Below are 21,826 nucleotides of genomic sequence, written 5' to 3' on the forward strand. Positions count from 1 at the left end.
CTGAGGACCCCAGAGCTGGATGCAGTACTACATGTGGAATCTCACCAGAGGAGAGTAGAGGGGCAGAATCACCTCCCTGCACTTCTTAGCCATGCTGCTTTTGATGCAGCCTAGGGTATGGTCATCTTTCTGGACTGTGAGTGCACATTACCAGCTCATGTCCAGTGTTTCATTCACCAGTACCCCCAAATCCTTCTTCACAGGGCTGCTCTCAGTCCCTTCATCTCCCAGCCAGTACTGATGCTGCGGCTTGCCGTGACCCCAGTGTAGGACCTTGCACTTGGCCTTCTTGTACTTCATGAGGTTCACATCGGCCCACTTCTTGAGCTTGCTGAGATGCATTCAATAGTGAGCAGGAAAAAGAAAAGAAAACATGCCATGTTAAGGGAAATTATGTATCTCTGGAAAATACTTTAAAATAAAACTATGAGGTAGGTATGTACAAGACATTTTTTGCATCAGTGTTGTATAGGTTGGGGTTGGAGCACAGAAGAACTTTCCATATCTTAGACTAAAACTAAAAAACAGTATCTTTTTACTTAAAATGTCAAGGATTGCAGGTAATGTTAACACTTCCCCTATTCCTACTCTGTTACAAGTGTCATGGTTTCAGAAGGATAGAACTCTACTTTTTAAGAGAACGTACCAGACATTGCTCTGGGCATGCATTTGTTCTCAGAGATGTTTATTTATGAGTCAATAAAATTGTGTATTGAAATCACCTAGGAAAGAACCACAAACATCGGAAATTACAAAAAAAAATCAACAAAACCAAAACCCAACCCAACTCTAAGTCTGTGATATATGCTCTCAAAAAACTGGTTACTAAATGCTGTCTGCAGCTGCCTCAGGTAACCTGCATTTACCTTCACTGGCGTGCTAAAATTCTTGAATTCAAGAAGCATATGCTTCGAAAAGCACATAACTCTGAAAAAAATAGTGATTTTTATCTTCTCACTCTCTTTAGAAGGTGCTGACTAGGAGACTGACTAGGAGCTGACTAGCTGTTTATTTGTTGCACTTCAAATAAGGCTCAGTATCAGGATTGACTGCCTTTAAAAGCAAGCCATAGTAGAAGACAAGCATTTTTTTTTTTTTTGAAATGACAACCTGATTCATTATGTGTCAAATCTTTGTTGGATAGAAACCAGCATGGTCCCATTACAATCTATTTAACCATTCTCCAATATAGCAATTAAAGCTCCAAGACCCTACCTCCGTCTTCTGTTTTTTTGTGGGGTTTTTTTGGATTTTTTTATTTTTTGGATTTTTTTCTTGTTTTTAATTGCAGTTGTTGGTTTTTTTTCTAATAATATTGTCTTCTAGGCATAAAGTGCAACACTTCACAATCAGTTTTCTTTTAAAACTCTAGTTTCAGTCTTTTATGCCTTGCTAGAAACGTATTTATTATGTAGTATAAATGAAATAGCATCTCCAGGATTTCTGTTCCTCCAAATTTTAAACGTAGCAATAAAACAAGTTTCTTATAGTGTGGCTATACATTTGTATGTCTACTACATAAAATTCTGTTACACTTCCAAATGGTGATGTACGTGTATTTTCCTCATAACAGTAATCTACCTTTCTGTTACTACAGTTTTTGACACTTTGTTACACTTTTGTTTGCATCATCAATACCAAAGCTAAGAAAGTGTGTAAGTTAAAATCAGTAAGCAAACATATCCATTTGCTGTAGCTCTCATGTTGTTCAGCAATTTGGTGAGCAATCAGCTACTTGATAGTAAAACTCTAAGCACCTCTACATACATGTAATAGCCATCTGATTTTAACTTTTAACTCTGAGGACAGCACCTTCAAATCAGTTCTCTTCAGTGCTCAGATTTTACAGGGTTTTTTAAAAGAATGCATAGGAACTCAATAAATGTAATATTGCAGTAAGTGATTAGTAATCACCATAACAGCAATATGCTCATTAGTCAATATATGTTTTATCTGTGGCAGCTTTTTTATTCCAAATTCACTAGTTTTACTTATATTTAGGAGGCTAGAAAATATTTTTTTTTTTCCTCTAGATTTTTCTACCTGTAGTCTCATGGCTGACTCTCAGCCTTGACATTTTTTTAAATAGAAACTCTTTGTCTTATAACTTAAGAAGAATCATTTTCATCGGTGGAGTTTTCTGCATGTACCTACACATCAGGTGATTTTTACATCTTGCTCACATATAACATTTAAAGTGTAGATCAGTTGTATGATTAAAATTAATTTTATGTGAGTATGAACAAAAAATGGAAAAACAATCCTAAACCCCAACATTGAAGAATGTCTAACTTATTTATCTGTTTTCTGGTGTCTATTTCCATTTCTATGTTTGATGCAGAAGGAAAATACACATGCTGTATAACTAAATATTTACTTTTAATGCAGAGATGGTTCTAACAACTTTTAATTAATCCTGTAAGAATAACTGCAGGGAAAAAAATATCCTCATCTCTGAGCTGACTGAGTTCAGAAGACAACTGAGAAGTTTTTTCAACACATTTGAAGTGTTAATATCACTTCACTTTCAATGCTGACTTTATCTTTTTTTTTTTATTTACCACTATTGTACTTCTTTTTAACATTCTGCACCAAAGGTTAGCCAATATAGGAAGGAGATAGATAGACAGTGCACCTACATAAGGTCCTTGGTCACATAGTAACAAATGCCATGTGACTGACAGATATTAATTCTAGAAAGTAGAAGGAAACTTACAGCATGACAGTACAGTAAGTAGTAATATTGGTATACCTTGGTATTGTGTACCCTTGGAATGGGAATAGCACTGTGCCACTGTCATATTGGGCTGCTACTAGAAGAAAGCTGTAAGGGTTTGTCAAGAGCGTTTTGAAGTTCCATTCAGAACTGAACTCTCATCCTTTAACACTAATTTCATGTACCTACTGTTACATATAAAAATACATTTTTGGTTTAGGGTTTGGTTTCGGTTTCTTAGATAAGTAACATTGAGTAGTATTCTAAAAAAGTAGTTTACAAATAGCTGTTACTTAATATCTGAAAAACATCTTGGAAAAAAAATAATATGTCCAAGATGTCTATCCTACTTTCTGTAAAGAGATGGCACTGTGCCAGTAAAACATATTCTTAAGAAATGTAAAATGGCATAGTAATTGTATCTGTACTTTTACCTGTGATTTTCATTGAGATACAAACTCTGTAAATATAGATGAGAACTAATTGGTTGATCTATACTTTAATTACTATCCATTGCAATAGTTAAGTAGATTTGAGCATGCTAGCAAATAAACTTCATTGATTTTGCAATTTTAAACCCAGAGAAAAAGGACTACAACAAGGTAATTTTATTTAGTTTCTCCATGTGAATGCAATCAGGAAGTAATAGCAAATTTTCACACCATGCTTCATGTACTTTTCAACCGTCATTTTCATATGTTTGAAATGATTTAATATTCATATAATAATGATGCAAAAGAAATAAGGGTTTTCTTTGCATTCACAAACTTCAACTAGTCAAATTAATTAATGCTAATAATTTTTTTCTAACAAACAACACAAAAGTGTAAACATTTTCTTTTCTAATCGCATTATTCCCTTTTAAAATTTCTTTTTATTACATTATTACCCCAATACAAGGGTAATTATGTATTGTGTATTATCTGTAAATTGTGTATTATCTGTAGCAGATTATAATACTATGACTCCAAATGGAAGTTAAGTATGCAGATTTGAAAAATAAAGTCTGGTAAACAGTGTGTTTATTTTAAATTGTTCTACATAGGGATAAATGGAATTTATTTTCCCAGATATTTGCAAAATGTCAATGTTTCCAAAACTTTTTTTTTTTATACTTCCACATATAAGGTGAATGTGAGCAAATGAGTTGCAGAATACAGGATGTGGAATGTGACTTTTCTTTACCAACACAACTCTAAAACTCAGGCTTCTTAAAATTCTTGGATAAGTACATTCAGAGTAATTTAAAATTAATCAAGGAAATTTTGTGATGGATCCTTCATACAACATGAAATTGTTCTTTCTGAAGCAGGGCGTCTTTAGTATTCTTTTGTTTCTAACACCACTTTGACATGACTGAGTGCTTAGTCATTCTATTTTGATAATTTTACAGATGATTTCATAAAGCTGAAATGTTGACCTTTAATTGATGTCAACACTTCCACTTATTGATAAAGGCTCACAAATTGTTCACTACCAATGTTTCCTTCTTGGTTCATACAGCTGAAACTAGCAAAATTGCCTGGTTTGCCATTTAGAAGTCTTAATATGACAAAAAAAAAAAATGAACAGAACTGTCTACATATGATGATAGGTGGTGGGCAACACTGCCTGCAAATAAGGCTGTGTAATGCTTCCAAGTGTAGCTGAAATGGCTTGCAATTTTAGGACAAAATGTAGGAAAAAAAAAGTGTTTGTTCTGCTATCGTGAAAAGTGATGTCTTTTTTCCTGTGCTGTTGCAGTCCAAGGAGAATCCTGAAATCCTGCTAGGAGCTGGCCTTTGAATCTTTTGCTAACCTTGTTAAAGCCCAATAGTCATTAATCAAATCTTCAATTATAAGCAGAGTGCTGATCACTCACTGTCCTGAATGACCTACTGGACTGTAATGGTTTAAATCTCAGATGGCTCTCTCCATGCAGACCCCATGCCAGCTTTTCTCAGTTCACAGTGCTAAAAACTCCAAACAGCCCAATGTTTTTCACTGCTCTACATGGCAGCAGCATGAAAACCTTTCCTTGCAGTCTCTGCTTTCAACAGGAAAACCAGCAAGTGCTGAACCTCAGATCAGCATTCCCAGCTACCCAGATGGCAGATACTTCAGGTAAAAGTGAGTGAGTCAGTGCTTCCTAACCTGTGACAGCCACTAAAGTGTCAGAAGGTACTTCTTAAAATGACTGGAACATTCAAGCACAAAGTAAAAAATAAACCAAAAAACAAAACCCAAACCATCTCTGCATATTTCCATGCACACAACTAGGGACATCAAAAAAAAAAAAAAAAAAAAAAAGGAAAGAAAATGAAAGGAATACTGAAAGGGCAACCTAAGTTTACTTGGTTGTAAGTGAAAGCTTTTTAGCAACACTGCAGAACTTTCTCCCACCCCATACTTCATTTGAAAAGGATTTAAAGGATTTGGATCAAAAATAAATAAATAAAGCATTAAAAAAGACTGAAAGAAGGAAAGCAAAATGCATGAGCTGAATGGTTTTCCCGTGATCAGAATTTCCTATGTATCTTCAGCATTGGTCCAAAAGTCAGGTAAGAATGTAGTTTGCACAATAGCAAGGCTGAATATTCTTAGAAAATCAAATCCTTTTGATACTAGATATTTGATGCAAATACATGGAATTTCTTCTGTCAGAGAGCTTTTCCTAAAACACTGGGAAATACCATACCAATAAGTATCTTAAAAGAACATTAATCAAAAAATGCAAAGTCAAACAGTCAAAATTTAAAATAGGAAAAAACAGCATGAGATAATAGATTTTAAAGATTAAAACACTAGTGATAAAGACTTAAATAAGTAACATACAGTCAATTATTTTTACCATTTTCTATCATAAGTACCATGACTTACTATTATTCTTCTTATGAGAAAAAATAATTTTCCTTGTGGGTATTAAAAAAAAATTAAAATCTTCTATCAAAACATGGAATAAAAATTTCATCTGAATAATGGTTATATTTAACTAGAAGAACATTTGATAAAAGTATGGTCAGGAGGGTGACTAATGTATATACTTGAATGTGATCAGTTTTTGCAGCTAGGTAAATTAAGGCAAAGTCAGTTAGAGACTTTTCAAACACCACAGATGACAGAAATAGAAGTAAAAGAGAAAAATTAAGCTTCAGCTTTTTTCAATTATTGTTCAAAAATATTAAGAACACATATACTGTTGTGCTTTTCAATTAAATTTCAAGGTAAAGAGCAGTGAATAAATTTATCTCCTTTGTGCATGCAGATCTCCTAAAGAATCTGTAGAGATTTGACAGAGGAGTGAAATATTTTTCACATGCTGAACAGACTTCATTTATATTAGTGTTTAGATAAAGTATTTCAAGAACAAAGGAATTTTTCTTTTTCTGATCTGTTTGTAGAATCGTCAAACTCCATTTCTGTTCATTCTTGTTTTGTAAGGTTTTTGTTTAATTATAATGTCTTTCTTCCTGTGTTGGACAAAGAAAAGGGAATAGGAAAAGGTATTTCTTGTTACTGGCAGATCTGAACTAAACTGGGCTTCTTCAAACTTCAGCTGTCATGTCCAAAGGTAGTATCTCCAAAAATCCTGCCTATTTTTTTAAGCATGCCCAGAGCTCCTCTCACCTCTGTATTTACTTTGCTGACGGAGCATCCTACAAATCATTCCACTTCAGGAACTGGGGTCCAAGCCTTGCTCTAAATTTTGTTTAGTGTAGAAACAGAGATAGAATCATAGAATAGTTAGGGTTGGAAAGGACCTTGAGATCATCTAGTTCTAACCCCCCTGCCATGGGCAGGGACACCTCACACTAAACCATGACACCCAAGGATTTGTCCAGCCTAGCTTTGAACACCGCCAAGGATGGAGCATTCACAACCACCTTGGGCAACCCATTCCAGTGCCTCACCACCCTCACAGTAAAGAATTTCTTCCTTATAGCCAATCTAAACTTCCCCTGTTTAAGTTTGAACCCATTACCCCTTGTTCTGTCACCACAGTCCTTAATGAAGAGTCCCTCCCCAGCATCCTTGTAGACCCCCTTCAGATACTGGAAGGCTCCTATGAGGTCTCCATGCAGCCTTCTCTTCTCCAGGCTGAACAGCCCCAACTTTCTCAGCCTGTCTTCATACGGGAGGTGCTCCAGTTCCCTGATCATCCTCGTGGCCCTCCTCTGGACTTGTTCCAACAGTTCCATGTCCTCTTTATGCTGAGGACACCAGAACTGCACACAATGCTCCAAGTGAGGTCTCACGAGAGCAGAGTAGAGGGGCAGGATCATCTCCTTCGATCTGCTGGTCACGCCCGTTTTGATGCAGCCCAGGATACAGTTGGCTTTCTGGGCTGCGAGCACACACTGCCGGCTCATGTTCATTTTCTCATTGACCAACACCCCCAAGTCCTTCTCTGCAGGGCTGCTCTGAATCTCTTCTCTGCCCAACCTGTAGCTGTGCCTGGGATTGCTCCGACCCAGGTGTAGGACCTTGCACTTGGCATGGTTAAACTTCATGAGGTTGGCATCAGCCCACCTTACAAGCCTGTCGAGGTCCCTCTGGATATTTTTCCCAACACTGTTGTGGGATAATGGGGGAAATTAGAGACCACCTGCCTACAAATGCTCAAAGTTATCTTACAATGTTAAACAAATTTTACAGTGAAATGCAGGTGATACCTCTGGGATGGAATGTGGCTCCAGAGAGTTGCTAGTTCAAATTAGAACTTCTAAATATGCAAAATTGGGGTGGTGGGGAATTAGGGAAGATTCCATTGTTAACTGCTGGGATCAGCCGTGAGGCTGAACCCATCTTCTCTCCCCACAAATGGACACCTCTAGGGTAAAAGCTCTCCTCTATGCACACTTAATGACTGATTTTTAGCCTGCTTTGCATATTATTTCACGCTTGTTCTCACAGTTAGTTTATTACATTGTCACTGACAATCTTCAAACCTTAAATTGTCACTAAATATAATAAAAATAGTCAGTTAAGGTCTATTTTGTGTGAGTTTCTGGAAAGTCAAATTGACTTAAAATTGGCTTAAAAATATACTTAACTTCTTTTAACTTAGTGGGTGAATCTGCTGCGGCGAACCCTGAATAGGACGGTAGGTAACATCACCTTCTAATAACAGTGGAGCGCCTGCAGAGTGCTCTGACATCTTGATTAGTCTCAAGGGTCTCATCTTTCCTGGGGCAGTAACAAACCCATCAAACTTGCAATTGAAAGGATGAAATCTTCCCCCTTACAGAGGGAAATAAATACCCCTTATACACCCTTACTAGTGTATAAGACCTCTTAACATGACAGCTGTCTACAGAATATAACTGCTTCTTTTTGGAAATCTATAAAGGAATACTCAACAGTTTTTTACACTTGTCTAATGAAAGTGCAACCTTCCCATCAACTTCTTTTACTGTACAGCCTTGCAATATGCTGATGAACATGACTGCATGATGAACAGGAAGGGTGATGAATATATTCTCAATAAATTATTCTTATTAAGTCCAAGAATCAGTTGCTTAATAATAAAAATCTACAGGTTATGGAAATGTAGGGTAGTTTACATAATAAAATAAATCAGAGGCTTAGGAGCCTATAAGTTTATTCTAATTTCTTGAGAGTAATAAAAGCAAAAAGTGCAGTAATAAACTAAGCATATGATGATTAAGCAACTTTGGCCCGTACAAATTCTGTTTGTAATAACTTACATTATTCACATTTTGCTTCATAGCATATTTATGTGAATTTTTATGACACTACGTAATCATGCAGGAGAAATTGAATCACTGGATCCACTCACATGAAATCTAAGCTCAAGTACAAATATAATTACATAACTGACTGTTGTAATTATAGGGGTATTATCTCAAGAAGAAAATATTATAAAACTTTAATAACTTTTCATTCAAGAACTTTTAAGTAAACAGATTATGTGAGATACTCAGAGAGAAGTCACTTATAGAAAGGTTGTTCTCACAATTTGAAAATAAGTACAGAAAATTAATAGAAATCTGTCATAATTCTGATTAAAAATACCTATATTACTTGCTGCCACATACTTCAGGTAAAAGTGCAGAAATAAAATGTTGATATTGCTGGGATTAATATAAATTTCTCTCCACTCCAGCTGTTTCTCCTCTTCCATCTCACATCACTGCAGTGACAATTCTGTTTTCTTTTCAGGAAAAAAGCTGAAGAGCCTAATAGCTATTTAACTACTGAAATAGCTAAACATAAAGTTTAAAAAATTAAATTAGGACCATGAAGTTGTTGGTCCTCTTTTTCCAGGAAGTAAAAGATTACATAAAATAAAACTTCAGTTCTTCCTTATACTTTTGAAGCATAGGTTTATTTCATTGATTACCCAAAATTAAGATTCAGTGCTAATCTATAAAGATATTTCTGTTTTCTTCTCTCTCCTTACTCCGAAAATATGAAATTCATAGAATGACCATTGACACTGAACTGTCAAAAATGCATTCTAAAGCTCAGATATACACATGAACTTGATCAATTCTTTGTTGTAAATCATGGCAAACAGCTGAAGAGAATTACTAAAGCATAAATATATAGCAAAAAATGTCACTAAAAGTTCACACAACAATCCTGTGCTTCCATGTATTTTCCTTTGAAAGATATTTTCCCTGTGAGCTCCTGTTAGTTGTATTAAACAGTTCTTTTTTCAGCTACATGAAAATCTTCTCCTCCATTCTGTATTAAGCAAGTGGAAACATGGCTTAGCAGAGGTATTTTTAAAGCACATTATTTTTACCCAAGAGCTTTGAGTCTTGAAAATAACTTGAGCCCTAAGAGACATCTTCATTTGTCTGCATTAGCTCTTTCATGACTCTATAGAAGCAGAACACTACTTCGTGAAAAGATTAAGTGATGCAACAACAGCTCTAAAGCAAGCTTCATGGGAAATAAAACTCAGATTCCTGCAGGTCTCAGTCAGTGCAAGCTCAGAGTAATATTTTCAGCATGTTTTCCTAGCAAGTGGAAAATAATACCTAAAAAAATTTCCAAAAATGAAGCATTATTTACCTTCCCCATCATTTCAAATTTTTACATTGTGAGGGGCATTACGAGAGAGCTCCTTTTCATGTCTTCGAAGATAATTTTCTTTTCACTGTTTTTAACGTTTTGTATCACTTGCTGTGTTTCACCTATACGATATTGTTTTTGCATAAATACATCATTCATTGTTATCAGACAAGAAAACCTTTAAATATATTTTTAAAATAAAAGAAAAATGGCATTTCATCATGCTAATTGGACACTTGTATAACTTTAACTTGTAAAGACATGAAACCCCACTATCTCCAGTAAATTAAAAAAACTTCTTGAATACTTTCATAAGAGTGGATTTACTCTTTCTTTTGGGATTTACATAACTGTTTGGCATAATTATCTACATTGCTTTTGTGAGGTTCTAAAAAGGAAATAAAACAACTTTTATCTTTGAAGGAAATAACAAGTAAACAGAGCATTATTTCACTCCTTTTAAACTCCAGAAATAAAGATGAATAATAACGTCTAATAAGACAGTATTTTAATCAATTGTCACATTTCATAATTGAAAAATGAAGATGCAGAAGAGGGAAGTGAGCCTCTTTGCAGTTACTGTATTCTGGATTGCTTTCTATTTTGCAATATCAATTTCAATCACAAATAAACAATATTATTTAAATATGTTTTGTTGCTAAAACAATTGGCAAAGCATTAACTTTTCTTTTAGACAACAATAACTGAAATGCTAAACATTGGTTTACAGACCAACAGAATTAAGTTATGTAACAAGCAAAATGAACAATGGAAAATACTTTTTGCCATGATAATTTATACCAGTTTTCAAAAAAGCATTAAAACTGAGGTATGTCTTCTTTGAAAAGAATCCTTGCTGATTAAAAACAATACAGAAAAACTTTCTGTGATGCATGACCTCCATTATTTTTTTCCCCCAGGGAAACTTAAGTATGGATATATAAATCCATGGTACATGGCAAAATTGCGTATAGCAAATAGGAGTAAGGCTGTTCAGACTAGGTCAGTAGTGTTAGGGAATTAAAGACTGTTAAGTACTTCACAGTGTGAAAGATGTTATTAAAAAGTTCTGAACAATGTAGTAATTTTTATTCCTATTCTCAGCTATAATAATGAGTTACAGCTAGGCCAAAACATTTCACATATAAACTACGTCAGATCCAATGAAAGTATTTGACCTTGAAAAACTGTGATAGAGGATACTACACCAAAAGATGTCTGACATCTATTGCAGATTAATATTCTGTATCTTGAAGGAAGTCAAACTACAGAGCATCACAAGCACAGTAACCCCTAAATTTAAAACAAAAATTATTTCATAGACAGTTCCTAAATAAAAATCTATGAAAACCAGGGGTCTAGTCTCAACAAGCATTTAAACCATCTAAAACTCATTACCTGATACTTATTTAGTGAGTTAAGAAAAATAAGTTGCTTCTGTTGCTTTTTAATTAACATATACAGGTGTAAAGAAAAGCATTAAGATTTGGATTAGGATTCTTTTGGGGAGGAGCAACTTCCTCAGACAGAATTTGTCAAGATACAATTTCCACCTCCACGTCAGAGCAAAGCTAGTTTCTTTAAAGGCAGCTTACATGTCCTCACTGAAAAGCTGATTGTTCTTGTCAAAAACCAGATATTGAAGTATAAGTGACTGACACAAGATACAGTTGAAATGCAGGTGAACTGTAAAGAACATTAAAAGTGCCATGTATGGCTATTAGTCTTCTGTTAGATATGAATTCAACATCACATTTTATCATTATTATAACAGTAGAAGCCAAATGCTTAAAAATCATAAATAAATTATTTGTTTTCCTTCTCTGGAGAAGGCAAAATATCACCTACTTAGAAGCCACAGGGAATGGGAAGACAATGCATGGGTTTTATAACTTTGCTTAAATGCTTTTGAGAAGATGTTTCCTTAAATCAGGATCTATATTTTGAAGTGGCAAGGTCTATTCAAATTCTTTTGAGCAAATTTTTTTTCTCTGCTGTTTTCCTCTGATATTTCAGCACTCTTGAAGGCATACAGTTTATTTCACTGTCTAGACAAAGCAACTGATGAGTTCCTGGATGAGAGAAGCTCTGATGCTGGCAAAGGGGTGGCTGCTGGAACCTGAGCCATATAGGCAGTGTAGACACGAGTAAGTATCCCCACTATTTTCTCCTCTGCCTGAAGCAGCCTTGCAGCAGGTTCTGCTCTCCCACATGCTGCCCATCCTCAGTGCAGCAGGGTATAAAAGCAAAGTTATTAATTCCTGAGAACAGGCCTCATTATACAACCAAAGTGTTTTCACCTGTCATTGAGATGACACAGAGAAATCCCTACAGAGGCTTCAGATTCCCTTAGATACAGATTGATTTCCCGGGTGACATCTGAGCAGCTGTTTTCTGGCAGATCAACACTGAGAAACAATATCTGAAACAGAAAATCTTAGGGTGGCCAAGTTGCATAAGCCCTCAGTTCAAGTGGTGGTCTGCTGCAGCTGAACACAAGCATTTCTGTCAGCCTGACCTGCCCTATACCTTTGAATGGGAAAAGATGAAAGTCATAGGCCTCTGCAGTCCTCGGTCAGAAACAGTTTCCCCACAATGCCCAGAAAATCCAAAGCCTCACCCAGATCTCAGTGACCTCAGGTTCACTCTTTTCCACCATTCCCCACAGGTCTCACCAGCTCCATGGGGGAGGCCATCCCCAGAGTCGGGGTTGGCACCAGCATGGTGCTAGGCTGGGCACAGATTTTGCATCTATCTGTCTTTGATTACAATTGCTTGAGGAAGACAGAAAACACAGGCAGTGCTTTGTGCCAGTGATCACCCTTCGGCAGCAAGAGCAGCTCCATAAAGTCACAGCTTTTGATGGTTGGGAGAAGTTTCCAGTCACCCCTCTTCTCCCACCCCCACTTTACATGATGAGGTGAGAGTATTCCACTGGTGCAATATTCTGTCTAGGCATACAGTAGGTTTCATTCTTAGATACGTCTTGATTCCAAAAAAGAAATATTCTCTCCCATGAATTCAATGTTAAAAATCCATTTCACGTCCCCTTGGACAAACACCGTGTAGCAGCCTTTTCATTTACTGAAATAGTGAGTTGTTCATGTCAGTGACCTACACAGAAAATGCACACAATCATGTCTCTTGTGGCTTGTCAAAAATCAGACAGCAGGACTGCTGCTGTCTCCAGATATCTGTGTAACTGTAAATATACATTTATTGCTCTTGGAAAAAATGATTGAGTGTTTTAAAGAAAATAGACTCATGAGCATTGTGATGATTTTTCATTTATGGATGTGTCATTGTCCCAAATAACAGAATACTGTCATGCTTAAACACAGTGTTTCTAAATTTTTCCCAGGGCACCATTAAAATGAGTTTTTCCCATAGCTCCTTAAAGAAAGTTGTCTTAAAATTTTGCTTTACAACAAACTCAACTGAAATCTAGTTAAAATCCATTTAAACACTGCCACTTTTTTAATCATTACAATTTTTTAGCTGAGACACTTATTTCTAATCTGGTTTTTTTTGTCATATTTTTATATACACTTTTTGGTTTTGGTCTGAAATCAGATATTCTGTACAACATCTACATACAGTGAAAACAGAGGCAGAATCAGTCTCCTCTTTCCTTGTCGCTAATGCTGAGGCTTCCTAGATGTAACACCCATGAGAATCACTTTCTCAGAAGAAAGGAGCTGGAGATTTGGCAGAGGTGAGGAGGTGAGACTCTCTGCAGGGGAAGGGCAAGTACTGCTGCATCTTTCCATCCTTCTCCACAGATTCCAAGCCAAAGTCATCACCAAAAACAACCTTATCTTCTCTATGTTTATAAATTAGCCAGGACACACATGCAGATAAGGATAGAATAAATAATTTCAGGAACAACTTTAGCCACATAAACCAGTGATCCCCACTGGCTTGACAGGTGTTGCACATTGCCTTAGGTGGCTTCACCTTTTGTATTGTAAGGGTCTTCTATATACAGCTCTGTAGGCTGCTTTCCAGGTGCAGCTCCATAACCCTTCAACCAAAATGTCCAGGGAGTGTTTTCTAGACCCTCACAGTGTTGTTATGGTGGTTCTCAAGGGAAGAGACTGCCACAGGTCACTCCATCCTTCCTCCTTTTTCCTAGCTCTACATTTGTAGCTTTTGATTTAGTTTAGGGTGACAATAATATTCATTCAGACACCTTAACAGCAAAGCAGCCTGCAGTATTAACAGTCTTAACAGCATGCAGAACCTGCCCTTGATTTAAGCATGCTCCAGTCAGCAGTAACACCATCTCCTGTCTCCCCACTCTCTCCCTCCTCCTCTCCTATTCCCTTCTCACCCTCTCCCCCACTTCTTGTTTTTAATTGTCCTCAAACATAACTTTGCTGTTAGTAAATCTTCATGTACACTTTTCAAGCCCCTTTGTTTATCCATGAGTCAGCATCATGTGCCAAAATGGCATTAAATTGAAATATGCTAACTTGCCAGCTGTTAATTAAGTCAAGAAGTCTGTACACAGACATGGTGAATTGCTTCAGATGCTTTGTGGTATTCCAAATGATAGCAAACAACAAGTTATCCCATCAACACTTGAATTAAAGTTAGAACATCTATTGTATTTTTTAAATACTTGCAGAGTAGATTATATTGTATGACACACATGGACATTGAACACACTCCAAGAATAACTGTAAGATATTGTATGTATATTATATTCCAAGTAATATTTTATCATATTGTTGCCTGCCTGAATTACTATTTTAATTACACATACAGAAAGTTATGAGAATATTGAGAAGCTTAGGTAATGAAATGCTTTGTTATTTCAGGAATAGAATTAAAAAATACTCGAACAAGTTTTCAGTGAATGGTATAATTAGGTAATAAATCTTACAATGTTAATTTGTTCAATTAATATGTGCAGAGGAGGTAAAGAAACTGATTTAACTGCCTTTTTAAGATGTTTTTGAGATTAGGAAGTGTTGACACGAATCGTGAAATACTTGTAAAGAGGAGTTAATTCAACTTGTTGTCACTAGCTTTTAAGTTTGTAAATGTTACGTTTAAATTCATAGAAAAAGTGTCAAGTATAGTGTATGATACATGAGCAATACCATATATTTAAAAAATGGGAATAAGGCACTTTAGAGGAGAAAAAAAGAAATTGCATGACAGTCTATGTGTCTGTTTTAATGAGAAGGAATCTGACATCTCCCCTTATTCCTGCCAAAACAGTGAGCTGTAAGTTTGACATACACATTCAACATGTTTAGGCAGTATGGTTATCATTATTATTCTTATTTTACAGACAGCAACTAAGGACAAAAGGGTAAAGGTCACAACTGTAACATGGCTAAGCCAAAACAGTTAGGTCAATATTTATACTTCAAAATAGCTGAATTTTGAACATGCAAAAAATTTACTTTCTAGATTAGGCTTGTTCTCCAGCAAAACCATCAGTGAGCAGCTAGCAGTATATTCCTCTTTAAAGCCATTTAAAAGACCTCGGTGACTGTAAGTCTGTACCATCAATAACATTGTGTGTTGCATACGTATTCCACTTACATGTTTTCAGGTATGCTCTCATTTATAGCCCAGGTTGTAACAGTAGATGTCAAGCTATACTGGACAGCCTTGAAGGATATCTATGTCTCTCTTACAGTGCTGTATTTTTCTAAGCATGCAAATGATTTGAAATTGCTAATAATTTTAACTATTTTAACTAGTATAGAAATATTAATCTGCACATTATCAATTAATAACTTAAAGTAATTATTATAATTTGAGAATATTTTTTTGTAATTTTAAAATTCCTTTGAAAGCAGCATATCAAAGGCATTGCTAGAATGTGGAAAGCAATATTTCTGCTGAATAGCAGTAGAAGGTACATTTTTTCATAATATCTACATCACATAGGATTGTTTATACAATGTAACCTAAATAATAAAGAATGATAATGCTTAGCAATTTATATTTTGATATCTATTATAGAGGATTCCATAAAAATAATTAAATTATTAATATTGATGAATTAATATAATATTAAAATAAGTAAATTTTTCAATGTTTTTAATTAGTAGATGCTTTAAGTCTCTTTGTAATTTATTTATTCAATTCTCATTTGTATTCCCCAATACCATCATTTTATTCACATTATAAATCTTAGAAATAAGTTTCTTCTTTTTCTTTTTTCTTTTTTTTTTTTTCCTTTTTAAAGGATGCTAGTAATCAGTTCGGGTTTTTTTTTCCAAAACTCATTTTCTACCAGAATTCCATGTTCTATTTCATACATCATTTACAGATTGCTTCATTCTAGCCCCAAAGGCAGTATGTATGGTGTTGTAAAGAAAAAAAACCAGTTTGAAAGCAAAGCCCTTTTATATTTGTGGTTATGGTTATGTTGAGAATGTCACTGTTTACACAATAAATAAGGTTACTTGCTGCCCTAAAAGAATCTCTAGGACATTGTAGGGTGTTTCACAATGAAACAGCTCCGCGAAATGCATCAGAAAAGGAGAGAAATGAACAAGTTGACACCCTAATCAAACACTGCATATTGTTACACTAAAGCTACACAAAACTCACAATAATACAGACACAATACTTGTGGAAAGGTCAATTAAGAATCAGAGCAGTGTTTTGGAATCAAGAAAGAATGTTTGGAGAGGTATCAGAAATATTTACTCTGTTAAACAATGTCCCATCATCCGTGTGACTTTGTTTCTCAAATTGAATAATTATAATATATATTATATATTACATAAATGAATAGCTATAACTGAAGGCAAAAGTCCAAAAGTCAGCAAATCCATTTAATTATGTTAGCCTAAAGGTATTTCAGAAGTCTTCTTGAAGGAATACTTTTTTATATTTCAGTCCCTCTGTGTGTACACATCTGAAGATCAAACTGATATTAATTTCTGAAATTTCTGAGTATTAGGCTTTTCATGACTCCTTAATACAACTCCTCCTCTTGTTACCAATTGACATGAGCTAACAAGCAATTAAACTGTGAGCTCAATTTTTTCCAAATAGAGCTCACTATTTCATCAGTTGTTTGCTTTGGTTTTGGATTTTGTTTTGGTTGGTTTGTTTGGGTTTTTCAGTTTTTTGATTTTGTTTTTTTGGGGTTTTTTGGGTTGGGTTGGGGGTTTTTCCCATTATGAATGGACACAACAGTTTTTTGCAAAGTCAAGCTGGTTACAAATACAAGATAGATTGTACTAACTGTCATTTTGGCTACTGTCTGCTATCAGATTTCCTTTATTACATAGTTACAAGAAGATATAAGCAATGTTTAAACTATAATATAGTGTTTTGTTTCAGTGCATCCATTCAGAAGCCTATTGTATGCATTAGCTGCTTCAAAAGAAAACAAACTCCAGCCCCCCAAAAAAATCCAAAATAAATGCCCAAAATCACAGACTCTGATTTAAAAAAATAACAGGGCTAGGAATCCTGTGCACTTAAGTAATCTTAGGAAATACCTTAAGTTTCAAAATTACTGCACATCTTGTGATTCCAATAGCTTTAAAATAGTCCAAATCATCCTAAACTGTTAAAAACCTCTTAAAACAAATTACAAGTACAGACATACTGATATTTTCAGTTTTTTTCCTGTTGAATACTTTACTGCTAAGTAGCTGAGTACATTAGACCTTCAAAAAATATTTGAAGATTTTGTAAATTGGAGAGGATTGTGTGAATTAGCAATCTGTAGACACTGAATAAAACCGCATTCTGTTCTCTTAGATATTATGAGGTTTTGATTACTTGTGATATTGATGAAATATAGATGAAATATTTTTATTATGGACTTAGCTTTATGGCTTTATAATAAAGTAACAGTGTTCTTATTAAGATTTGCTGACAGCATACGGTTCAGTAATTCCTGTGTATCATATCCTAAGTCAGGAAACAAAAAGAGCTGCGACATAAACTGCACTGAACTGGGGTGCATTATGCTATTGCATCTGTTTTGTCTCTATTAGGTTAGTAATACACATTTTTCTAGACAGATAATAGTGGAATGTTGGTCTAGCAGAAACAGCTGCTAGAGTTTCAAGTATTTAACGCTACCCTTATTGTAAAGCCAAAATCATCACTTCATGAATTAATTAAGCATTAAAAAAATAACACGAGGAAGCCGAATAAATAGCTTTTTTTTTGTCACCTTATAAATGAAGATGGAAATCTTTGCAGAGCACATCCCAGCAAAGATAGTAAACTGATGCTGGATTATATAACAGTGTTCATATGCAACTTCAGATAGCCAAATGCTTTTCCAGAAATAATCAGAAATAGCTATTAACTAGTCTTGAAAAAAGTATCTTGGGAAGAGAAAAATGGTAAAACTAATAACAGACACTGTCATTTGTGGTAACAGTCATCATATATAGGAGTGAAAAACTGGTGGAAAGTACAACACATTACAAAAAAACTAGTTGGGAAACAGGTGAACACTGAATGTCACAGCTTAAGAGAAATAACTGTGTACTGCAATCCCAATCAAAGAGTTTATGGTAGAGATATTATTACATAGTATGTTATAACAACAGTTTTATGAAGTTAAAAAGTCTGCAGATAATCATAGAAATGTGCAATCCACTCTTTAGTTTTAACTGTTTCCTTTGATGCTCCTTTGCTAATGCGCTCATGGCCTTCTGCCATCCTTTCCTATTGCAAATACTAGCTCTGATGCAGCCACCTTATTGCACCTTGACAGGTGCAGATTACTTTCATATTACTTTCTTCTGATACCTTCTAATACATCCTGTCTAAAAATAAACTTGATTTCTCTGCAATGAATTAATCAAATTTCCATTCAAACACTTTTATTTTTCGTTCGCTGATCTATTTCAAATACCTTTTGCTGATTGAGCTTTCCACTTTCTTTTCTTTTTTAAAACACTTCTCTGTTTTAGGGTTGCTTTTTATGCCCTTTGGAATAAAGCACTCTTTATTCTCCATTCCCTTTATCCAAATTCTTCATTAGTAAACCATGTCTAGAGTGCGGACTAGCTGATATTCCAGTTCCCTCCCACTATGAAGCAGTGTCCACTGTTTCTTAGTCCATTCAGTATTTCTTACAGTGTTTGGGTTTCAAAATGTGAAAAATGCCATCCTGAGCAAAACAAAGTGTGGAAAACTGTGTCTTCAACAGTGTGGAAAAGCATAAAACAAAAGTTATCAAATTGAATAGTAAAATTCACTCAAAGTTAACAGCAGAAGTTACCAGATTTTTAGTATCTAGCTTGTAGTAGTGCCAAACCCATAAAACCCTATCAATTTAATAGTTAATAATCAAGTTAATCATTTGCCTATACTATTCAAAGAATAATTTGTGTTTTTCTGAATGCATATATTTGAAAGACTGTTTTGTTCAAGCTAGATTGCTATGACTCTCAACCTCTTTGTGCAAACTCCTCATGAAATGTCTCTACAATAGGATTCATGTTCCACCTTTCCAAATAAAAAAAAAACAAACCAAAATCAACTGTTTTCTTTTATTCAATTGAAGTATTCATTTTGCTGCTCTATATCACAGTTCTCGTATACCTGTGTGTGAAGCTAATGCTGAGGTTCATGTTGCATTAAAGGTTGAAACCTTTGAGATGCCCTTGATATCAAGGATGAGAGTCCCACCTGGATATGTTCCTGTGGAACCTACTCTAGATGGTCCTGCTTTGGCAGAGTGGTTGGACTACATGGTCTCCAGAGGTCCCTTCCAACCCTAACAGTTCTGTAATTCTGTGATCATGTACACTATTTAAGGCTTCTTCTCTGTCCTATGTTAGACTCATTCAAATAATTTAAGGAACTGTTGAAATTCTCTAGTATGTCATTTGAATTAAGATTTTGATGTAGATAATCACTCAAATCAGGACTGTTTCTCTTTCACATTATTTGCCTCCTGAGTATATACACCAACAAAAAAAATTGAACTCATCTGCTCAGAAACAATAATTTTTCATTGATCAGGAACTGAGATGTTGGTCCAGAGAAACTATGCATAAGGTAAACAACATTCAGTGTTTTGCTGAATTGGTTCATACACAGGAATACTCCAGTCAGAAACCTTTATGCTTTCATTTCTTTCCCCAGCCAATTTGTGGAAGCTTAATCTTTAGCAAAGTCAATATTAGGCCAATACACTGGAGTCAATGAAGCACTTCAATGCTGTATTTGCATTTGCTCCGTGGAGGCATTAACTCATTCTGAATTGTAGATTTCATATTATGTTTCTTATGTATTCTGCCACTATAAATAACTCTGTATTTATTATGATCAAATGACTCTTCTTGGTCTACTTCCTCTCTGTTCTAATACATGCAAATTATTTTGTAGGTATGTGCTGTTCACTCTGGTAACTCATCTACCGTTTTGAAGTCTACCTAGAAAACTCATAAATTATAGAAAACTTAATCTGATATAAAACAATAACAGACAACGCTTGTGGGGATTTTCAGAGTCTTCACAATTTTGTTGGTCAAAAAACCCAGCAGGAAGTTACAACCAGCAGGAAGTACAATTGCTTGAAGACTAACAGATGATGCCTCATAACAGTACAGGAAGCTGTGTGTTAAATCATCTGGAAACATGCTATACAACCCAGCAGGAAAACTACTGAGCTAAACCTTTGTATTCTGCCAAAGGCTGCTGCATACACGCACATACAAAAAGACACAAGAGGGATTCAGTTATGGTGTTCATAGGAACTTACTTCCATAAAATGCAAATCAGTGTGTTAGAGGTGAAAGTCAATGGCATGTTTGTCTTATTCAAAAACAAAGGGAGCGCAGAGAAATTTATATACAGCTTTTTTCCTTCCCCCATGGATCATGTCAGGGAAGGATATGTGATGGGGTAGCCCTATATATTAGGGAGTGTTTTATCTAGAACTTAATGATGGTGACAATAGGATTGAGTGTTTACAGGTAAGAATCCGGGGGAAGGCCAGAAAGGCAATGTGGTGGGAGTCTGTTAAAGACCACCCAAACAGGATGACAGGATGAAAACACAGATAAAGTATTCTATAAGCAGCTGGGAGAAGTCTCACAATTGCTAGGCCTTGTTCTCATGGGTAACTTCAATTTATCAAGCCTCCACTGGAAGCAGGCACAATCTAGGTGGTTCCTGAAATATGCGGAAGATAATTTGCTGACACAGCTGGTCAGTGAGCCAAGTAGGCAAGGTGGACCTGTTGAGGTTTTAAGCCTCACCATCTGTCTGGTCAGCGCCAATTTTGTAATGCAATTAGTCATAATAGCAAACTTCATAAAAAATGGTGTGTAAACTCCAACAGTGGCAGGCTACACCAAAAAGGAATTTAGGACTATGAACAATTAAAAAATATTCCCTTGAGAAGAAAAAAGTAGAACAACAACAGACAAGTACTATCAATTAAAAAATATAACTAAAATATGCTAGTACTGCAAAGACAGAAAGAGAAACAAATTTGTATGTCACTTGCAGGCTTGTTACACAGCATAATGTTATTTAAATCTCAGAATTCTGTCTAATATATTATTTTCAGAAATATGATCTTTGACATTTCAAGAATCTATAGAACTATTTAGTAATGACTAGCTCCAGCATATCCCACTGCTTTCAGTGGATTTTGGATTGAGCTAAAAGTAAGGTGTTACACAGTGTGAGCATTATCTCTGCTTTGTTTTAATTTGTAGATATATTAAATAGAAAGGGAGTCATTGTACGATGATAAAACTAATTTTCAATTTTTGCTCCACTAGAATCCGCATACATGGGCCCTATACTGAACATCTGATAAATAAAAATTTAGTGCATTCTAAGTGTGTTTAGATTACTACAAAATTTGTGATAAAAAAAAGAAGTTTGTTTTAATACAGTAAAATTGGTATATATTATCCATAGACTTCCCAATTTTACATTTTTACAGGAAAAGAATTAAAAAGTATTTTTTCTTATTTGGAAGATACCTGTTTTACTGAAAGTGCCCAATACAGAATGGTCCAATAAGTGGTGTTTTGAGGCTGCACAGAAAACTAGTACCTTCATCTGTCATACCCTTCTAATATATCCTTAGAGGTTAAGGCACATCTAATTTCTCAC

This window comes from Psittacula echo (genome assembly GCF_963264785.1).
Source record: "Psittacula echo genome assembly, chromosome: 2".
Lineage (NCBI taxonomy): Eukaryota > Metazoa > Chordata > Aves > Psittaciformes > Psittacidae > Psittacula > Psittacula echo.